At 42.0% G+C, this 19,814-nt stretch overlaps 1 long non-coding RNA gene across 2 annotated transcripts in view; it reads left to right on the top strand.

Annotated features, from left to right (window-relative positions):
- Nucleotides 1-19,814, top strand: part of LOC130290438 (uncharacterized) — a 48,316-nt gene that overhangs the window by 27,591 nt on the left and 911 nt on the right. The window contains exons 1-3 of one of the 2 annotated variants that reach the window (XR_008847601.1): nt 1,727-1,961; nt 5,975-6,115; nt 11,242-11,382. This is a non-coding gene — a long non-coding RNA (uncharacterized LOC130290438). Of the gene's footprint in view, nt 1-1,726; nt 1,962-5,974; nt 6,116-11,241; nt 11,383-19,814 lie in introns of those variants that run through there. The other variant, XR_008847602.1, reaches the window with a different exon arrangement.

Here is a 19,814-nt window from a genome sequence, read left to right as displayed (position 1 = left end):
TCTCTAGTCATCATTCACGTTCTGTTAAGCTCATTTCGGTAGTAGTGCTTGATTTTCTTCATGGTTGGTGTATGTTCACCCTCAGTTATTGACCACCACGGGGTCGGACCCTCTTCGTGTTCAGCATTTATTTACGTTCACTTACAGTGATATTCATCATACATCATAGCTCTCAGCGTTAGCCTATTAAGCTCATTTAGTCAAGCATCCATCTCTTGTTGTCATTTTTACATTCCATCAAGCTCATCTTGGAAGTAGTGCTTTGAGTTTTTCATGGTTGGGTACGTTTACCCTTGGTTATTGGCCATCACGGTTTGGGCCCTCTTCAGCGTTTGATTGCTCACATGTGTTGACAGTAACATCTCATTGTAGGACTCATCTTAAGTCAGTTACTCAAGCATCAATTCCTGGTCGTAATTTATTTCTTGTTGGGGTTAGTTCGGTAAGTAGTGCTTTGAGTTTTTCTTTGTGGTTGGGTTCGTACACCCTCGATCCCTGGCCATCACGGATTAGGGCCCTTGAACGATCAATCTTAGGATGTCTTTGGTGTTGCATGTTAAGCTCTCACGAATGGTAATTCATTTCGGACCATCGTTAGTGTTCATATATTCTCTCCTGACATACCCATGTACTTCTGTTTCAGGGTGTTGGGTCTTTTTCTACTCTTACCCTCTCCACAAGTCAGTTGTGCGCATGTCTTCGATCTATTAGTTTCCTTGTTACGTTTGTTTCTGATTGTGCATGTCACTCAGGGGTTAGTGGCCACCTTCAAGGTCAGGCCCACATACGTCTCATCGGTAACCTCAAGTAGCACAGTTCATGGTCTGCTAGTTCTTGGTGGAATTGTCACTGCTAGTTCTGCCGAGAAGTCCCTTTTTAGTTTGTTTCACACTAGTGCTTGTACTGTTAAGAGTCTTGTTTAGCATGACTTTTTTCTTTCAGGTTCATTCGATTCTTGTGTTCAAACATTCAATTGCTTTCAATCTATTTGTCCATTATTCTTCAGGTATTGCATATCGTAGCGCGTGTGCTGTACGTGCACGCATAGAATTTGTGCTGTACAAATGTCGGTAGTTTCACTGTACATACACTCGTAGCATTTACACTGTATAAACGCTAATAGCATTTATACGATACATACGTTCATAGCATTTATACTGTACATACGCTTATTACATTATGCTGTACATTAGCTCGTAGCATTTATACTGTACATATGCTCATAGCATTCATACTGTACATTTGTTCATAATATTGATACGGTACATACGCATGCAGCATTCATACTGTACATACGTCCATAGCATTTATACGGTATATACGTTCATAGTTTTATATTGGTCACACGATCATAGCATTTATATTGTCCATATGCTCGTAGAATTCACTGTTCATACGCTTGTAGCATTATTTTTTTTTTATACGCTCATAGCTTTATACTGCATATACGATTGTAGCATTTATACTGTACATACGCTCATAGCAGGGCCGCCATCAGGGGGTACCCCAATAAGGGGCCCGGACCTCCAGGGGGCCTGACTGGGCCAAAACCCTTTTTTTTTTTTTTTTTTTTTAACGAATCAGTGAGTGACTGTCACTCACTGACTGCTGCGGGCGTCACTATACACTGACTGACTGACCATACTCTGTATAAGCAGTCAGTCAGTCAGTCACACCAGAGAGGGGGCCCGCTGCTATCACATTCCTTTCTTCTTTTTTTTTTAAATTACTGAGGCCCGTCCAGCTCATCCCAGCCAGGGTATGGCTGTCGGGGGCTGGAGCTAGAGGGAGCGCTGTCCGAAGGGCAGCACACTGACACTGTGCCTGCAGCTGGTAAGAGACGTGCCTGCGTGTGCCCGTCAGTTACCAGCAGGCCAGTGACGTCGGCCCACGTGTCTCACGCCTCCTCTCCCTGCCCAGCGCCCACAATAGAGGAGCAGAGCCAACTACACTACACGCAGGTATTAACTTATATGGGGGCTTTGTATGTGTATATGGGAGCTGTGTATGTGTATATTGGGGCAGTGTATGTGTATATGGGGGCTGTGTATAGGGGCAGTGTATGTGTATATGGGGGCTGTGTGTGTATATGGGGGCTGTGTATGGGAGCTGTGTATGGAGGCAGTGCATGTGTGTATGGGGGCTGTGTATGTGTATATGGGGGCTGTGTATGTGTATATTGGGGCAGTGTATGTGTATATGGGGGCTGTGTATAGGGGCAGTGTATGTGTATATGGGGGCTGTGTGTGTATATGGGGGCTGTGTGTGTATATGGGGGCTGTGTATGGGAGCTGTGTATGTGTGTATGGAGGCAGTGCATGTGTGTATATGGGGGCTGTATATGGGGCAGCGAATGTGTATGGGGCTGTGTATGTGTGTATATGGGGGCAGTAAATGTGTATGGGGCAGTGTAAATGTTTATGGGGCTGTGTATGTGTGTAGGGGCTGTGTATGTGTTTATTAGCAATGTTTATGTAGGGTTGCCACCCAGCCGGTATTTCTAATTTGGTCAAATTAAAATGCATAGTATGGTGGGGTGGGGGTAAGATATTGTTGGAGTTAAAGCAATCAATTAAAATGGCACAGGGGGATTCAGATTGAACCCCCCTGAACCATCTGTGCCATTTTAATTGACCTGAATCAGGGGGTGTCAATTAAAATGGTACAGGAGGATCAGAAGGGGACTGAAATTATCCCCCCTCTGATCCTGTGCCTTTTTTTTTTTATTTCCCCCCTCTAATCCCTCCGTGCCATTTCAATCTACCCCACTCCTGATCCCCCTGTATCATTTCAATCCCCCCCATCTGATCCACCCTGTGCCATTTCAATCCCCCCTTGTCCATACGCTCATAGCATTTATATTGTCCGCATGCTCGTAGAATTTACTGTTCATACGCCCGTAGCATTATATTGTTTATGCACTCATGGCATTCATACTGTACATACGCTCGTAGCACGTATATCGTTCAAATGCTCATAACATTTATACTGTACATATTCGCCCATAGCTTCCACGCTGTACATATGCTCATAGCATGCATACCGTACATATGCTCATAGCATGCATACCTTACATATGCTCATAGCATTCATACTGTACATGCATTCATAATATTTATACAGCACATATGCTCACAGCATTCATACTGTACATACGCCCATAGCATTTTTATATGGTACATTCGCTCATCGTTTTATATTCACATAGGTTCATATGCTTGTAGCATTATTTTGCTTATACGCTCTTAGCTTTATGCTGCACATACGCTCGTAGCATTTATACTGTACATACGCTCATAGGATTTATACGGTACATTCACATATATATTTATATTGTGCACGCAATCATAGCATTTATATTGTCCATATGCTCATAGCATTTATACTGTTCATACGCCCGTAGCATTATATTGTTTATACGCTCATAGCATTTATACCGTACATAAGCTTATTACATGCTGTACATTAGCTCATAACATTTATACTGTTCATATGCTCATAGCATTCATACTGTACATATGCTCGTAGCATTTATATCGTTCTCATGTTCATAACATTCATGCTGTACATTCCCTTATAGCATTCACTGTACATATGCTCATAGCATTTATACCGTACATACGTTCATAGCTTTCATACTGTACATAAGTTCATAACTTTCATACCGTACATGCATTAATAGCATTTATACGGTACATTTGCTCATATTTATATTGTTCACACGATCATAGCATTTATACGCCCGTAGCATTAGATTGTTTATATGCTCATTGCATTCATACTGTACATACGCTTATTACTGCTGTACATTAGCTCAAAGCATTTATTTTGTTCATATGCTCATAGCATTTATATTGTCCACACGGTCATAGAATTTATACTGTTCATACGCCCGTAGCATTATATTGTCTATACGCTCATAGCATCATACTGTTCATAGCATTGGTACTGTACATAAGTTCATAAATTATACGATACATTCGCCTGTAGCTTGTAGCATTTATGCCGCACATACGGGCGTATCATTTTTATACTGTACATACACTGGTAGCATTCAAACAGTACATACGCTTGTAGCTTCAGGCTCTACATACGTTTGACTTTTTTCGGTTTCATACTGTACATATGCATAACTTTCATATCGTACATAACCTTGTTAAAAAAAAATGCAAAAGATTTCATCAAGAAGTCTCTTTCACGCAATACTACTAGGAACAGATCACTTAGTAGACAACCGCTTTTGGCAATTGTCCAAGAAATGTCTCTGTCTCCCTAGACACAGCACCTTTTGGCCATCTACCTAGTCGTGCAGTCAAGGCGGCTACGTATCTCTGCTTCTGCGGCTTCTTCCGCACTGGCGAACTCACCAGGGTTTCTGCCAGCGATAAGGGATTTTCATAAGGTCAGATGTCTGAAACCAGGATCATTCCATTATTCTCGTTTTTATTCTCCAAGCGACACTTCAGACGCCAGTCCTCAACTTCCTTTGCAGGTCATGCTTTAACCTCTTGCCAGTTTACAATTCACATTAGTCCTAGTCTTCAGTCTGGGCATTAACCCTTTGTTCTTCTCGGCCATTCATTTAGGAACAATGCCGCCTCATCCGCTTCCAACATAGCGTTCCTGGTCATTTCATTAGGAAGTTGGGTCGCTGGCGGTCTTCTTGTTTTCCCGTTACATTCCAAAACCATTCATTAAAATGTCTCATGCTTTGAAAACTGGCTTTATAACTATTCAATAAATCACTTCTACTTTGGTCGTTTTTTGCCCCCTTATAGGTTTTACCCTCGACGATGGTTTGGGCACACCATCACCATCCTAGTCAACTACACAGATTCAAGGTTCATCATTGGTATGCTGCTGTAGCCATGACCACAAACAATGGTTGTAGATTGAGAAGTTTTTCTGACACAGAGCCCATACATTATAGCTTTATGTGGGGGAGGAAAACACCTTTAAGAACTTTTGGTAACCCATAGAAAATTGGAGTCATTGAATGTTTTACAAATCAATTCTTCCGTAAAAATCCCCAACTTAAAACCCCTTTACAGTAATGCTGACAAAAGTCAGTTGAATTACTAGCTTCCTGAATGTTTGCTCATAATTTTATATCTCATAAACCTGCTTAGAATAAAGTTCACAATTTAGCATTACCACAGATCTACCTCTCTTATTACATCATTACTGTTGTTTCATAATGCCGACAAAGCCTTGTGCTAGTTTGAACTTGTTATTATCAAAGTTGAAAATGTAGTTGTGCAAAGGTTTTAATTCTTTCTCTACCATAAATTGGAAACTATATTGTTCTAGAACCCCAGATTTAAGATATAAAATAACATGCAGAAAGAAAGGATGCTCACGGCACTCGATACACTGACATGAAATGGCTTCTTTATTCAGACAAAGGGGTTCACAGACATCGGGAGTGGAGACACGAGGACAGGTCAAAGACCGTTTCGCCGGGTTGTGGCGAAACGGTCGTTGACCTGTCCTCGTGTCTCCACTCCCGATGTCTGTGAACCCCTTTGTGTGAATAAAGAAGCCATTTGATGTCAGCATATCGAGTGCTGGGAGCATGGGATAGGGACCCCTCCCACTATTCCCCACCAAACACCCCATAATAAGACACTACTGTATGGTATGAAAGGCCACGGCCGTATTTATTGAGGAAATAGAACAAATAACTTTATTAATAAATAAATAATAATGACATCAATAAATAAATCTATAAATAAATCAATAAATAATTAAATACCATATAGTTTAAACTCAATCAGATAACCGATAATAAAACCATCCAAACCACAGTATATTTCCACCAAAGCTGTCCACCCAGATATTCTGGGTGACGCCCCAACTGGATAATATAAATGACCACCTAAAAGGTGACTTCCTCAATATACTGGCCGTGACATGTAAGGCAACAAGGGGGGGGGGGGGATGGGCAGGTTCACTTATCGTCCTTTCTTCACAGAATGTGACCGCGCACCACTCTGCACCTGTATATATTTACTTGAAATTCACGCCGCTGGAGGAAACAGCCAATCATGCAACAGGACTCGCTGCTAATCTGCCCAGCAACTCGCCGGCCCTAAGAAAGAACTCGAGAGAAAAGGTTAGAAAGTTAACAGTTTCAACACCAACTGACAGCCTATTAAATATAATTATTATCCATATTAAACAGGGGGGGGGGAGGAGAGGGGCCCATCCCATGGGGCCCCTGCGTTACACTCCTGGGCCTTGTCATGGGATAGGGACCCCTCCCACTATCCCCCACCAAACACCCCATAATAAGACACTAACTACTGTATCGTATGAAAGGCCACGGCCGTATTTATTGAGGAAATAGAATAAATAACTTTATTAATAAATAAATAATAATGACATCAATAAATAAATCTATAAATAAATCAATAAATAATTAAATACCATCTAGTTTAAACTCAATCAGATAACCGATAATAAAACCATCCAAACCACAGTATACTTCCACCAAAGCTGTCCACCCAGATATTCTGGGTGACGCCCCAAAAGCATGACTGGACTAACCAGGAATGCCTGACCCCAAAGCGGTGGCCTTTTCTAAAATATATTGCAACCCAACATTAAAAATATCAACCCCGATCTCAGAAAGGTGCACATTGTCAGACCGATATAAACCTTTATGGAACCCCTCCAGGTCAATATGTCTATAAGAAAAACCACCAATCTTGACCATGAAGGACTCCATGCCCTTATTAAGGCGTTTGTGCATTCTGTCCAGAAAGCGAGATTTCCGAAATGACCATTTCAGACAAGGGACAATTTCTGAGAAGACTATGATTGTTGAAGGAAACAACTCATGAAGGGCAAACAAGGTTTATTTAAAAATTTGAAACCATATCGTATTCTTATTCCCAACATCGTTGCCACCTGCATGCAGTACTAGAACATCAGGGCTAGGCCAAACAGAAGCTTTATTAACACACAAATCAAAAAGCTCCTCCCATTTCAAACCCCTAACCCCTCCCCAAAAAACACAGACCTTATCAAGCGGGAAATTCAGGTTAAGCCCGTATGGTCTATTAACAGCACGACTGCGGGCCCAATAGATGAAAGAATGGCCCATGATCCATATGATTTTAATGGGCCCTTCGAGAAAAGAACAAATTAACTGTTAATCAATAAATCAGGACGTATGTAAATTTTATATCTATCCGATTGCCACCTGCCTAGAGATTTTATTGTGTCTACAGGCAAGCCAGCTAAAGCCGCCTCCATGGCGGCTCCTATTCTAAACGAGTGGGAGCTAAATTTATAAGCTGACATACCCAAGTGGGCCGCACACTTATCTAAAATGTATTTGAATTGGAAGGTCGTCAAAGATGAACCGTCTCTATGAGCAAAGAAACTAGGATTAGCTATCGGGCGTGAAGCAAGAAGCTTTGAAACCATCTGAACTGGGCATAAACTGTTACCTGGTAGGTTAAAAATATGTAATTGTTTGCCCCTGGCCAGCTGATCCGTTTTAGATTTCCTAATATGAATGACTACCTTGGAAGGAGCTATAACAATATCTGACACCAGAAGTGGAGATGTGGATTGCCTATTTTTAGCAGTAAATTCACCCACACTTAGCGCCCCAAAAAAAGCCACGAAGGCCGTTTGAAACAACAGACATTCATAGTTATCAACAAAAACCGCTTGACATGCCTCAGTGAACTTAACTAAAGTTGAAAATACTAACGGCCGCCTCTGGTCATTCCGGATATTAGCCAATCTGTATCCCTTTAGCACTTGTTTAACCTGATAAAACGAGGTAATAGGTCTGATGCCCAACCACCTCTGAAAAAAGGCAATGTCCGAAAGAACATTGGATTCATAACTCGGGGAGTATTTTTTAACTAGAATATCATCTAAAAATGTTAATGTACCATTAACATCAGAGTAAGAAACCAGAAAACCATTATCCACACAAAACGAGCACCAATATGACCAAAACTTGCAGTAATCACTGTAAGTTTTGTCTGATATAGACTTCCTGGCATAAAACTGTATCAGTCCCACACTAGGTCCCACAAGTGACGTGGACATGGTATACCCTCCTTGTCTGCATCCGGGCGTAAGAGATGAAACCTGTGAAACTGTCCCCGTGAAAGAGAGTCAGCAATACAGTTAGTGGAACCTTTAATATAAACAGCTTTAAGCCAAACCAAATGTCTCAACAGTTTAATTACTGGGTCAGATTTAGAAACTAAACAGTTAATAGCAAATGCCACCCCTTTGTTATCTGTGTGAATCACTATTCTCTTATCCCTAAAAACCGGGCCCCAAACAACTAAAGATACCACTACTGGGAACAATTCTAGCAACACTATATTGCTAGTGAAACCTGCTTCCAACCATGAAACTGGCCAAGACTCTGCTGACCACTGACCTTTGCAAAATGCACCATAACCATATGACCCTGCTGTGTCCGTAAACACCCCAATATGAGAAAGAGACTCAAAATCTGCCTGCCATACTGAAGCCCCATTAAAGCTAGCTAAAAATTCAGACCATAATGACAAATCATCTTTCAATGACCTATCCAGCCGAATGTGACTTCTAGGAGACTTACACCCTCTGGTTGACAAGTATAGCCTTTTAGAAAAAAACTCTGCCCATAGGGATCACCCGTGACGCAAAAACCAGTAAACCTAGCAGCCTACTAGGTTTACTAGCAATACTTTAAGTGTAACCTTCTTCTGCTTTACCAATCTATTAATAATATCCTGCATGAGCGCAATCTTTTCCTGAGGCAAGGAAAACAACATTTGTAAAGAATCAATTCTAATTCCTAAAAATATCAGAGACTGACAAGGCAAAACAGTTTTTTCAGCTGCTAACGGTATACCAAAGGAGCTACAAACCTTAACAAAAGCATTAAACAAACTAAACACATCCGAACCATCCTTTTCACCAATAAACAAGAAGTCATCAAGATAATGGATCATCTCACCAACCCCACATTCTTGTCTCACTGGCCATTCTAACAAGGAAGCAAAAGACTCAAAATAAAAACATGATAATGAAAACCCCATGGGCAGTGCCTTGTCAAAATAGAATTTACCATCAAAATGAAAGCCCAGGGAATTAAAACCTGACTCCCTGACCGGTAATAATCGGAACAAGGATTTGATATCCGCTTTGGCCATTAAAGCACCTTGTCCAACTGACCATGACTTAGCCAAAGCGGAGTCAAAAGATGCGTATTCTACTGGAAAATCGACTGCCTTGACCTCATCATTAAGGGAAGACTTCACTGGAAAAGATAAATGGTGAATAAGTCTAAATTCCCCAGGATCCTTTTTTTGGTACTAAACCTAGAGGTGACAACCTAAAATCCTTAAACGGGGGAGAATCAAAGGGACCCTCTACCCTGCCTTCTGCCACCTCCTTTTCTATCTTCTTCCTAACAATATCTGCATTAATGTGAATGGATTTCAAATTGTTGACCCAGGTGCATCCTCTGCCTAAAAACTCAGGGACGAAAAAACCTCTGGAAAAACCTTCAATGAGCATGTTAGCCTTCTGTGAATCTGGGAACCTGCTTAGATAAGGCAACATGCTTGCCAGCCTCACCGGCATCAATGCTCCTTGTAACAGTCTCCTTGGTGGAAGGGATGCCAGGGTCGACATGTTGATTCACTTAAAACATTTGCTGACTGGGTGATTACCCCCGCAATGTGAGCACTCGTGTCGATATTTACAGCTGGCCTGCCACCGGCACTGACTCTTGTTAAATGCGAAACACACTCCTTTGCGAAAGGAGCCCTGACCAGTGGAAGGCAAGCTGCGAGATCTTTGAGGCAACATTAAATTTAGCCACAGGCCCACATCTTTTTGACCCCATTTAATATGCGGATGCACAGCAATTTTTTGACGGAACATCTCGTCATAATTGATCCAGGCTACACCTCAAAAATTTTTGTATGCCTCCAGAATTATGTCCAGGTGCTGAAATAGGGAGGAGCAAAGATTTGGCTTTTTCTCGCCAAGGACTGCTGCAAAAATGCAAAAAGCCTGTAACTAATTATGAAAAGATTTGATTGGTTGATATTACCTTTTCTCCTCCTCCTTCTCATTTTTACTATCACTACTCTTAACAGGATCTTTGAAAGAGGGTAATAAAGAAAACATATCAACATATTCCCCCTTCCAAATGTTTTCCTTTATGGCAGGTAACAGATGAAAACCTAAGGGGGAGATGTCGCATGTGATAGCTTCTTTTAAACAAGCACTAGGGACTGAAGTAGAAATATTCGGCTGTAATTCACTAATGGAATCTGCCGGACCAGCCGCTGCACCACTAATTATAGAGGCCCCATCCTGAGACCCCTGATTAGACATGGGAACTAACATTTACCTCTGACGCACTACTACCCGAAGTCGCAGCTTCAGTTATAGGGGAGTGCTCTCTGACCCCACCAACTGGGGCCTGATGAGGAGCCCAAGCCGCACTAGCCACTGAGCGTGCCCCCAAATTCTGCTCCCTGGCTGGCAAGGCCACTAGCATGTTAAAAAAAAAAAGGCTGCCATACCCGCCAGTACACCTTGCCCAGGGGATACTCCATCCCACCCGGCAGATTCCCTAACATGGGAAGCAAGATGAGCAGCATCATACTCACCAGGAGATGCTCTCACTGCCACTGGGGCTCCAGGCTCTGCTCTGGCTCCTGGAGATCCGGAACGCTGGACACGGGACGGGGGTCCTCTTATTCACTGCCCGGCTGGAGCTGGCGACCTCAGGCGACGAACCTTTCCTCTTGGTCCTGATAACTTTTCTGAGCGAGCGCCGGGGCTGTCTGGGAGAAACAGGCGAATCCTCCGGTCTTGCTGTGGGGTCCTGGGCGGAGACATCTTGCCGGCACGTTCAGGGCAGCTCCGGAAGACGCAATGAGGTCCTGGCTGGGCTCCACCCCATCCACTCCGCCGGAAGGTCCAGGAAGCACCACGGGAGGAGATAGCAGGGACTGCTCACCGGTAATAAGCTCGCCTGGTTCAAGCACATCCGCGGTAGAGTCCGCCGCTAAGCACCAGCGAAGCCAGTCTTCACATCCAGGGCCGGAGGCACGATCCAATAACCGTAAGTAGAGGTCCTTAATCAGGGAACTGCCCGCTGAAACTGCCACGCTATCCGAGGCCCTTAACATCTTCCCTGACTAGCAGAACAGCCGAAGCAAGGGATAACCAGGTTCACTTATCTTCTTTTCTTCACAGAATGTGACCGCGCACCACTCTGCACCTGTATATATTTACTTGAAATTCCCGCCGTTAGAGGAAACAGCCAATCATGCAACAGGACTCGCTGCTAATCTGCCCAGCAACTCGCCGGCCCTAAGAAAGAACTCAAGAGAAAAGGTTAGAAAGTAAACTGTTTCAACACCAACTGACAACCTATTAAATATAATTATTATCCATATTAAACAGGGGGGGAAGGAGAGGGGCCCATCCCATGGGGCCCCTGTGTTACACTCCTGGACCTTGTCATCCTTTCTTTCTGCATGTTATGAACATTCCCTCTTGCTTTGCTGTCACTGAGCACCGAAAGACTGACCTTGAGATTTCGGCTTTACATCTCGGCACCTCTCCAGGTTCAGGTGTTATATGGTGGGATATTGGGCAGTGCCACCCCAGACCTCTATTCTGCTCTATTAAAATATAAAATGATGGTTTAGAGACAGTAACAAAAAACAGACTTTGACAATTAACATTCTGTTGGGGATTTTTCAATTCCAGTCTCCTAAGTTGCAAAATGGCTTGCTGTTCCCTGAAATGAAAAATGGTGTTATACCATACAACATTACTCTCAGGGATATCAACATTGTTCATTTTACTATTTGATAGATCAAAAACTTTTTTTCCCCACAGTTGACATGTAAATTTATTTAAAACCAAAATTGTCTCAAAGAGATCACAATTCTGCACTGGAGCTATGTTTAAAGGGGTACTTAGGTGGAAATTTTTTTTTAATTTTTTCCTAAACTGATGCCAGAAAGTTCAACAGATTTGTAAATAACTTCTATTAAAAAAAATACTTATTAGCAGCTGAATACTACAGAAGAAATTCTTTTCTTTTTGGATTTCTTTTCTGTCACGACCACAGTGCTCTCTGCTGACACCTCTGTCCATGTCAGGAACTGTCCAGAGCAAGAGAAAATCCCCATAGCAAACCTATGCTGCTCTGGACATTTCCTAAAATGAGCACTGTGGCCGTGACAGAAAAGAAAAGAACTTTCTCTGTAGTATACAGCCGCTAATAATTACAGGAAGAATTAAGAATTTTTAATAGAAGTAATTTACAAATCTGCTTAACTTTCTGGCACCAGTTGATTTAAAAAAAAAAATAATCCTTTAATTCTTTAGACAAAACTTGTATTGGTTCCGATGGCAGTATACTAGAGAAAAAATCAGGACACATTCGTTACTTTCCTCAGTGTTCTTCAACAATGTTGTATTTGATTTTTAAATCCATACTATCCATTTAAAGGGGTACTCCGGCGCTTAGACATCTTATCCCCTATCCAAAGGATAGGGGATAAGATGCCTGATCGCTGGGGACCCCTGTGATCTTGCACGCCGCACCCCGTTAAATCAGTCGCCGGAGCGTGCTTGCTCCGGGTGTGATTACAGTCTATCACGGGGCCGGAGCATTGTGACGTCACGGCTCCGCCCCTGTGTGACATCACGCTCCGCCCCCTCAATGCACGCCTATGGGAGGGGGCGTGACAGCTGACACGCTCCGGGGACTGATTTTAACGGGGTGCGGCGTGCAAGATCACGGGGGTCCCCAGTGGCGGGACCCCCACGATCAGGCATCTTATCCCCTATCCTTTGGATAGGGGATAAAGGATAGGGGATAAGATGTCTAAGTGCCGGAGTACTCCTTTAAAACCTTGTACTCTTTCGAAAAAGACCAGTACCTCATTAAAGTAATGAATTTAATTATAAAGAAGGAAATGTAAAATGAAATGAAAGAGTTGGAGCTCTCACTGGTCTCTTTCAAAACGACTTTGCCCAGCTAGAAAAATCTAATATGCTGACAAAATAAATATCAAAGGAAGTAAGCCGTGGAAAATGTTTAAACCTGGAAAAGAAATAGAAAACTAAAATCTATTCTAAAAAAATAAAACACAAAGTTCTAAAAAGCCTAAGACTAGGTTTCCACAAAGGTTTTGCTCTGACATTTTTAAGAAAACTGCCACTGCAGTTTTATGAGCCAAAGCCAGAAGTGTATTTGAAAAGAATAAAAAATATAATTGAAGAACTTTTACTTATCCCTTCTACTGGATAAACTTCTGACTTAGGCTCAAAAACTGCAGTAGCAGTTATCCAAAACAAGCTCCAGCAAAAACTTGTGTTGAAACCTAGCCTAACTAAATGAAGAGTGAGCTTTTATACAGATTTAGAAACCACAGACCTATTTAACATTGAATTGTACAGATTCAGATACCGTAGCTCTGTTCAGAGTCATCTGCATCTTAAAAAAAAATAAAAAAATTTAAATAAAAAATTAAATAAAAAACAGAGCAATAAAGTTTGCAAAGGCGGAAAATACAAAAAAACTTTTTTTTGTCTCCGGAATATTTCTTCCCAGCCAGACAAATATCTTAGGCTCCACATTTTTCCTGCACCTATACTATAAAGGCAGCAGCAGATGTAGTATAGGGTTAATAGCAGGATAGTACCAGTAGAAGGTTAGTTTGTGTAAAGGGTGGGAATTTGGTTAAGGAGGGTGCTGTAAAAGCAAGGAGCCAAAGTTGTCAGGGAAGCAACTCTGTCTAAATACATAGTGACATTGGGGTTTCTGCCGAATAGAAAAGGGAACAACTTCAATTATAGAGGTCACCTGATTTAATGTATTGGTACCATAATCATCTATACCTTCTGCAGAGTAAACATTCATTAAAAAAAAAAAAAAAAAAAAATCTTCCCGGGAAACCCCTGTGTGTGGGAGTAAGTAATATTCTGCTGGAAATGCGGTTCTAGTCAGTGGAAGTCCAGATTTGTTGTTTAAAGAACCACTGCAAACTAAGGCAATAGTAGCTGTCTGTCAATGGCAGGACACAAAATGGGCACCTGGACACAATTTTCTTCTGCTCACTGCCTGGAAATGCATCGGGCACTTACAGGTATGTTTAATAAATGTGCCACCTGTGTCTGGATTGACAAGGAAACTATGGGACCTGATTGGGTTTGCCAGTGGATCCAATAAAGCTTGTAGCTGGAGTTCTGTTTGGGCCGGCCAGAGCCTGTTCACGCCCTCATGTAAACACTGTTTCCAACACCTTCGTCAGAACGGCCTAGATGGCAGGAAATATGTCAAAACCACCATGCTGCTTCTCTCAGTTCACGTCAACTGGGCAAATTGTCTTCTAGACATGTCTACCATTCACAAAAGGTACACTACCCAAGAGTAGCTTCTGAGAACTGTTTATAGGGCAACAGGGTAAACACATTTTCTCACCCTTTGAAACTAGACTTTTGGCTTCCATCCAGGTTGTGTTCTGTGTGTTGTGCAGTATGGAATACTGTAGACTTCTAAAACTGCTCTTTTGTTGTTAGCGATTGGTGGAGGTCTCCAAACCCACAAAACTTCTTACTTATAGGATACAATTCTGTAGTGAGACATTATGTATTGTGCTTCTGGTTCCAATAATCTGTTTAGCTCTCTGCATTTTCCAGTAATCACTTTGGGTCCATCCAGTGTTTTATAATCCAGAAAATATGAATAATTACAAGGTACCATTTCTATACTCCATTCTACAAAAGCAGCAAAAATTAAACCAACCTGACTTCAAACCCAACAAATCCCCAAATCTGGAGGAGGTGGTACCATTTCTCAAATGAAACGGTCTTTGTAGTAACATAAAAATACAACATATCAGACTTTCCCCTGGGGGAGCCGTGTAACAATGAGTATATAAAAGCAGCACATTCACAGATACAATTACGTCCAATTAAGTTGTGACTTTTTTACCATTAGGAAAATTACAGCAATAACAGACAGTATACAATGTGAATAGACAGCACATAAAACATTATGGTAATAAGAGATCAGCAACTGGAAATGATGGTGACACAGTCTTATGTACTGTAATGATCATGACGTATATTCACATTGTATATATGAATTTAGTTATGATGACAATTTTCATAATGGTTAAAATTAACATCTCAATAAAAAGTAATTTTATTGCCGACTAGGAGGCTCATAATATGCTGTCCAAATTCTTTACTACTCAATAGCAGCTGAACAACATAGTACAGATACAGGAGAGAAAAAACTTTAACAGTACAACCAAACATGTTGAACAGGTGTAGGTGTATTGACCAATCATACATCATGAGAGGTGATATAAGTCCAGGTGACCTAATAACGTCTCCTTTCTTTGCTGCTCCGCAGGAGAGTTAAGTACTTCATATATACTTCAACTTTCCTCAGTGTGATAACACATTATATATTTTATATTTTCTTCACTTTCTTATATATATACCATCTTTCCCCGTTTAGTATATCCCTATCGGTCTTTATTTCTATATATATATATATTCTCCATACATCCATTTCCCCCCTTTTCATTCCAGTTATCATTACATTTTCTTATATATTTATATACATACATAACTCCTCTGTACTTCATTCTGTCTTCACTTGGTAATTCATCCTAACGAATCTACTCACCTTAGCGCAGTGTTCCGCTCTCGCATCTCCGCCGGCGCCGTTGTTCCCTATCTGAACGCGCTCTCCCTCACGCGCGTCCTCTCGCGAGATTTCGCATCTGCGAGATTTCGCGTCTGCGAAATTTCATTCCCTCTCTCGCTATTTTCGCGCTCTTTTTCAATTCTCCTCAGTCGCCGCGATACTCAGCATCAGGTCACATTCATTTCGCTACTCTCCTCACAGTATTCTTTATAGACTACCCTATTATATTAATTTAATATGTCCACCAACCCTACTCCTGAACAGGGCAATAATGACCCCACTCATATACAAAAACTAGTGGACCAGTCAGTACAGACTGCTCTCAAATCGGCCATAGAGACTATTCAAGATACAATTACAAAGTCTCTAGCTATGAATAATCCCAATACCTCTACCCTTCATCCTAATACCCCCTCTGACATTTTCTGGTCAGCAGATGACTCAGTATCTAAATTAGCCAGAGGGCATAAAAAGACAGGCAAAAGAACTTATAAAAGGCGATATTGCAACACAGACCCCAGAATATCTAACCCTAACACATTAGGGACCTCTTCTGAGAATAAAGACCCCACTGCTAACGTCAGTGTGAATATGACAGGTGACTCAGTTTCTCACCACAGACCCTCAGCCCTGGAGGTGGATAAAATAAAAAGGGCACGAAAAGCTCAGTCCAGAGCAAAACCGGACTCATATAATGTTCTCTCCTCTAATTCCTCAGATGAGGAAGAGGACAATGATGATGATTACATAGACCTCGTTCAGGAATCTGATATCGAGGAAGGAGAGGTCTCTGAATATCAGGTCCCTGATGAAACATCAAAATCCCAAACCATTGTTTATGATGAGAAAGGGAACCCTCTATTTGACCCATACCTTATATCCCATCCCAGATCTGGCGAATGGTTTCCTCAACCTATTGTATCTAAATACCTGTCTGTATGGATTAAGAAACCATTAGATAAGACAGCCAGGAATAAACTTAGGGCTGAATGCCCCAGGCCTACCTTACCAGGAAAGGCAGCCTCTACCCCTGATATTGATCCCGTACTGGTAAAATACATGCTAAAAACGGGCAAACACCCCAAAAAGGGTCTAGACAGATCTCTTCGTATATGTCAGGATAAGTTATTGGACTTACTTGGTCCACTGGCCCAGATGATGGACATTGTTGAACATGCACATGCTTCAGGCACTACTCTGGATACAGAGGTCATGAGAGGATGGCTCCAGAGATCCATTTGTCACTTCGGCAATGCCAATGCAGCATTATGCTCTGAGAGAAAGAAAACTCTCTTGATGAGACTTGATCCGCAGTTAGCTTATCTAGCCAACTCAGAATCCGAACCCTCCAATGAGGGACTTCTTTTCGGTGATGATGCCATAAAAGAGATAGGCAAATATGTCAATATTTTCACATCCCTAGATAAAGCCCAAAACTCATTGAAAAAAGTGTTCTCCCAAAGAGTTTTTGGGAAGGCCGGGAGAAGTAGGGGCCGTTTTCCCGGCCGCCCCTTCCCTAATAGACAATCCAATAGAGGCTCTTTCCAACCACAACAATATAATTACCCCGGACCTTCCTTCCAACCGAATCCAACCCCGTTTTTCCCATCAAGAGGACGTCCATGGAGATCCCGAGGTCAACGTGGATTCCCCAGATCCAGACCAACTTCAGGTGAGCCTTTCTCAAAAACTTTCTTCCCTTCTTCCTCTAGGTGGTCGACTCCAACATTTTTTCCCCGCTTGGGCTTCCATCACTACAGATGTCTGGGTTCTTCAGACAATCTCAGGATATCGGATAGAATTTCTATACCCCCCGACTCAATCATATCTCCCTCATCAAATTCAATTCTCCTCACAAGACTATCTTCTTATCTCTCAAGAAATCAAAGAACTGATTTCAAAAAGAGCCATCATGAAAGCCAACCCAAACATTCCAGGTTTCATAAGCAATATCTTCCTAGTGAAGAAAAAGGACGGAGGTCACCGTCCAGTTATAAATCTTCGTCACTTGAACGATTTCGTTTTTTACCAACATTTCAAGATGGAAGGTATCCATCTGCTAAGAGACCTTCTTTTGGAACAAGATTGGTTGGTGAAAGTAGACCTAAAGGACGCCTACTTGACAGTTCCTATTCACCCCTCCCATCAACATTATCTCCAATTCTATTGGGAAGACACTCTATGGCAATTCACTTGCCTACCATTCGGTCTCTCCTCAGCCCCTTGGTGTTTCACCAAGCTAATGAAACCCGTAGTTGCCTTATTAAGAAGTCGTGGGGTTCGTCTCATTATATATTTAGACGACATTCTTATCATGGCTCAATCTCCCAACATGGTACTTCGACATCTAGATTGGACGATTTCTCTACTGTCCAGTCTGGGATTCTCGATCAATCTGAAGAAATCCATTCTCTCCCCTTCCAGGAAGTTAGAATTCCTTGGCTTCACAATAGATACTCTATCATCTACTCTCAGCCTCCCCAACAAGAAATTATTCACTATCAAGAAAGAAATTCTTTCTATTCTTCGCAAACAATCAGTTTCTTTGAGAACGATCGCGAGGATCGTAGGCCTTCTTTCGGCCTCCATCCAAGCAATTTTCCCTGCACCTTTACACTACAGAGCTCTACAGAGATTGAAAAAGTACTACCTCCAGAAAGGCTTATCTTATTCAGACGAGATTTCCTTATCTCCAGAAGCAGAGGAGGAACTACAATGGTGGCTAACTCATATCCAACTTTGGAATGGGAAAGCAATTTTCAACTGCAGACCAGACCTGGTGATAGAATCAGACGCCAGTCTCCAAGGATGGGGAGCTCGATGCGGCTCGGCTTCAACAGGAGGCAATTGGTCAGAGACAGAACAAACACTCCACATCAATTGTCTAGAACTGTTGGCTGGTTTTTTCGCCCTAAAGAGCTTTGCGAAATTCAGATCGCATTGTTGTGTATTGATCCGCATGGACAACATCTCGGCGGTTCAATATATCAATCGCTTAGGTGGCACGGGTTCCAAAACCCTATCAGACATAGCCACCCAATTATGGAATTTTTGCTTAGCCAGAAACATAATTTTGAAATCAGAATACCTTCCGGGCCTATACAACTCAATCGCGGACTGGAACTCCCGTTATTTAATAGATTCCAGCGACTGGATGTTAGATCGTGCAATTTTCCAGACTATCAACAACCTTTGGGGTCCAATAATATTAGACCTCTTCGCGTCTCGCCTCAACCATCAAGTTCCAATGTTTTACAGTTGGCGCCCAGATCCGGAAGCCATAGCTCAGGACGCATTCCTTCAAACTTGGCCCTCAGGCATTCTCTATGCTTTCCCTCCTTTCGCAATGATCCCCAGAGTTCTTCTTCAAACAATGTCACTTCAATCTACTTTGATTCTCATCACACCTTGGTGGCCAACTCAGGCATGGTTCCCTCAGATCTTGGGCATGACCATAGATTTTCCGAGGATCCTTCCTTCTTTTCCTCACATCCTTCTAGACCCATACTTCAATCCTCACCCCCTAATCCATTCGAATTCCATGTCTCTAGTGGCTTGGTTCATTTCGGGCAATCTTCAGACGATATCGAACTTTCACAGTCATCTAAGAACATTCTGGCCGAGGTCTGGGCTCCAGGCACCAGAAAATCTTACCGATCAGCTTGGAAAGTTTGGGATAATTGGTGCTTTAGAAGACACCTGGATCCCTTTCAAGCATCTATCTCCCACATCATAAATTTCCTGTCTGAATTATTCGATTCAGGCAAGGCTTATCGTACTATTAACTTATATCGTTCTGCCATTTCTGCTCATCACTCTTTATTCTTAGACATTCCTGTAGGCAAACACCCTCTTATCTGTAAATTACTTAAAGGCATTCGACTCCAAAGACCTCCTCGACCTAAATATCAATCTACTTGGGATGTCTCCCTAGTTATATCTTTACTTTCATCTTGGTCAGACAATGAATCTATACCTTTAAAATTTCTTTCTTTCAAATTAACCATGCTATTATGTCTTATTTCTATCAAACGAATTTCAGATGTACATGCTCTAGACATATCCAGAAGAACTTTTTCTCCTCACG

Source organism: Hyla sarda, chromosome 9, assembly GCF_029499605.1.
Source record: "Hyla sarda isolate aHylSar1 chromosome 9, aHylSar1.hap1, whole genome shotgun sequence".
Lineage (NCBI taxonomy): Eukaryota > Metazoa > Chordata > Amphibia > Anura > Hylidae > Hyla > Hyla sarda.
This window is presented reverse-complemented; position numbering and strand designations above follow the sequence as displayed.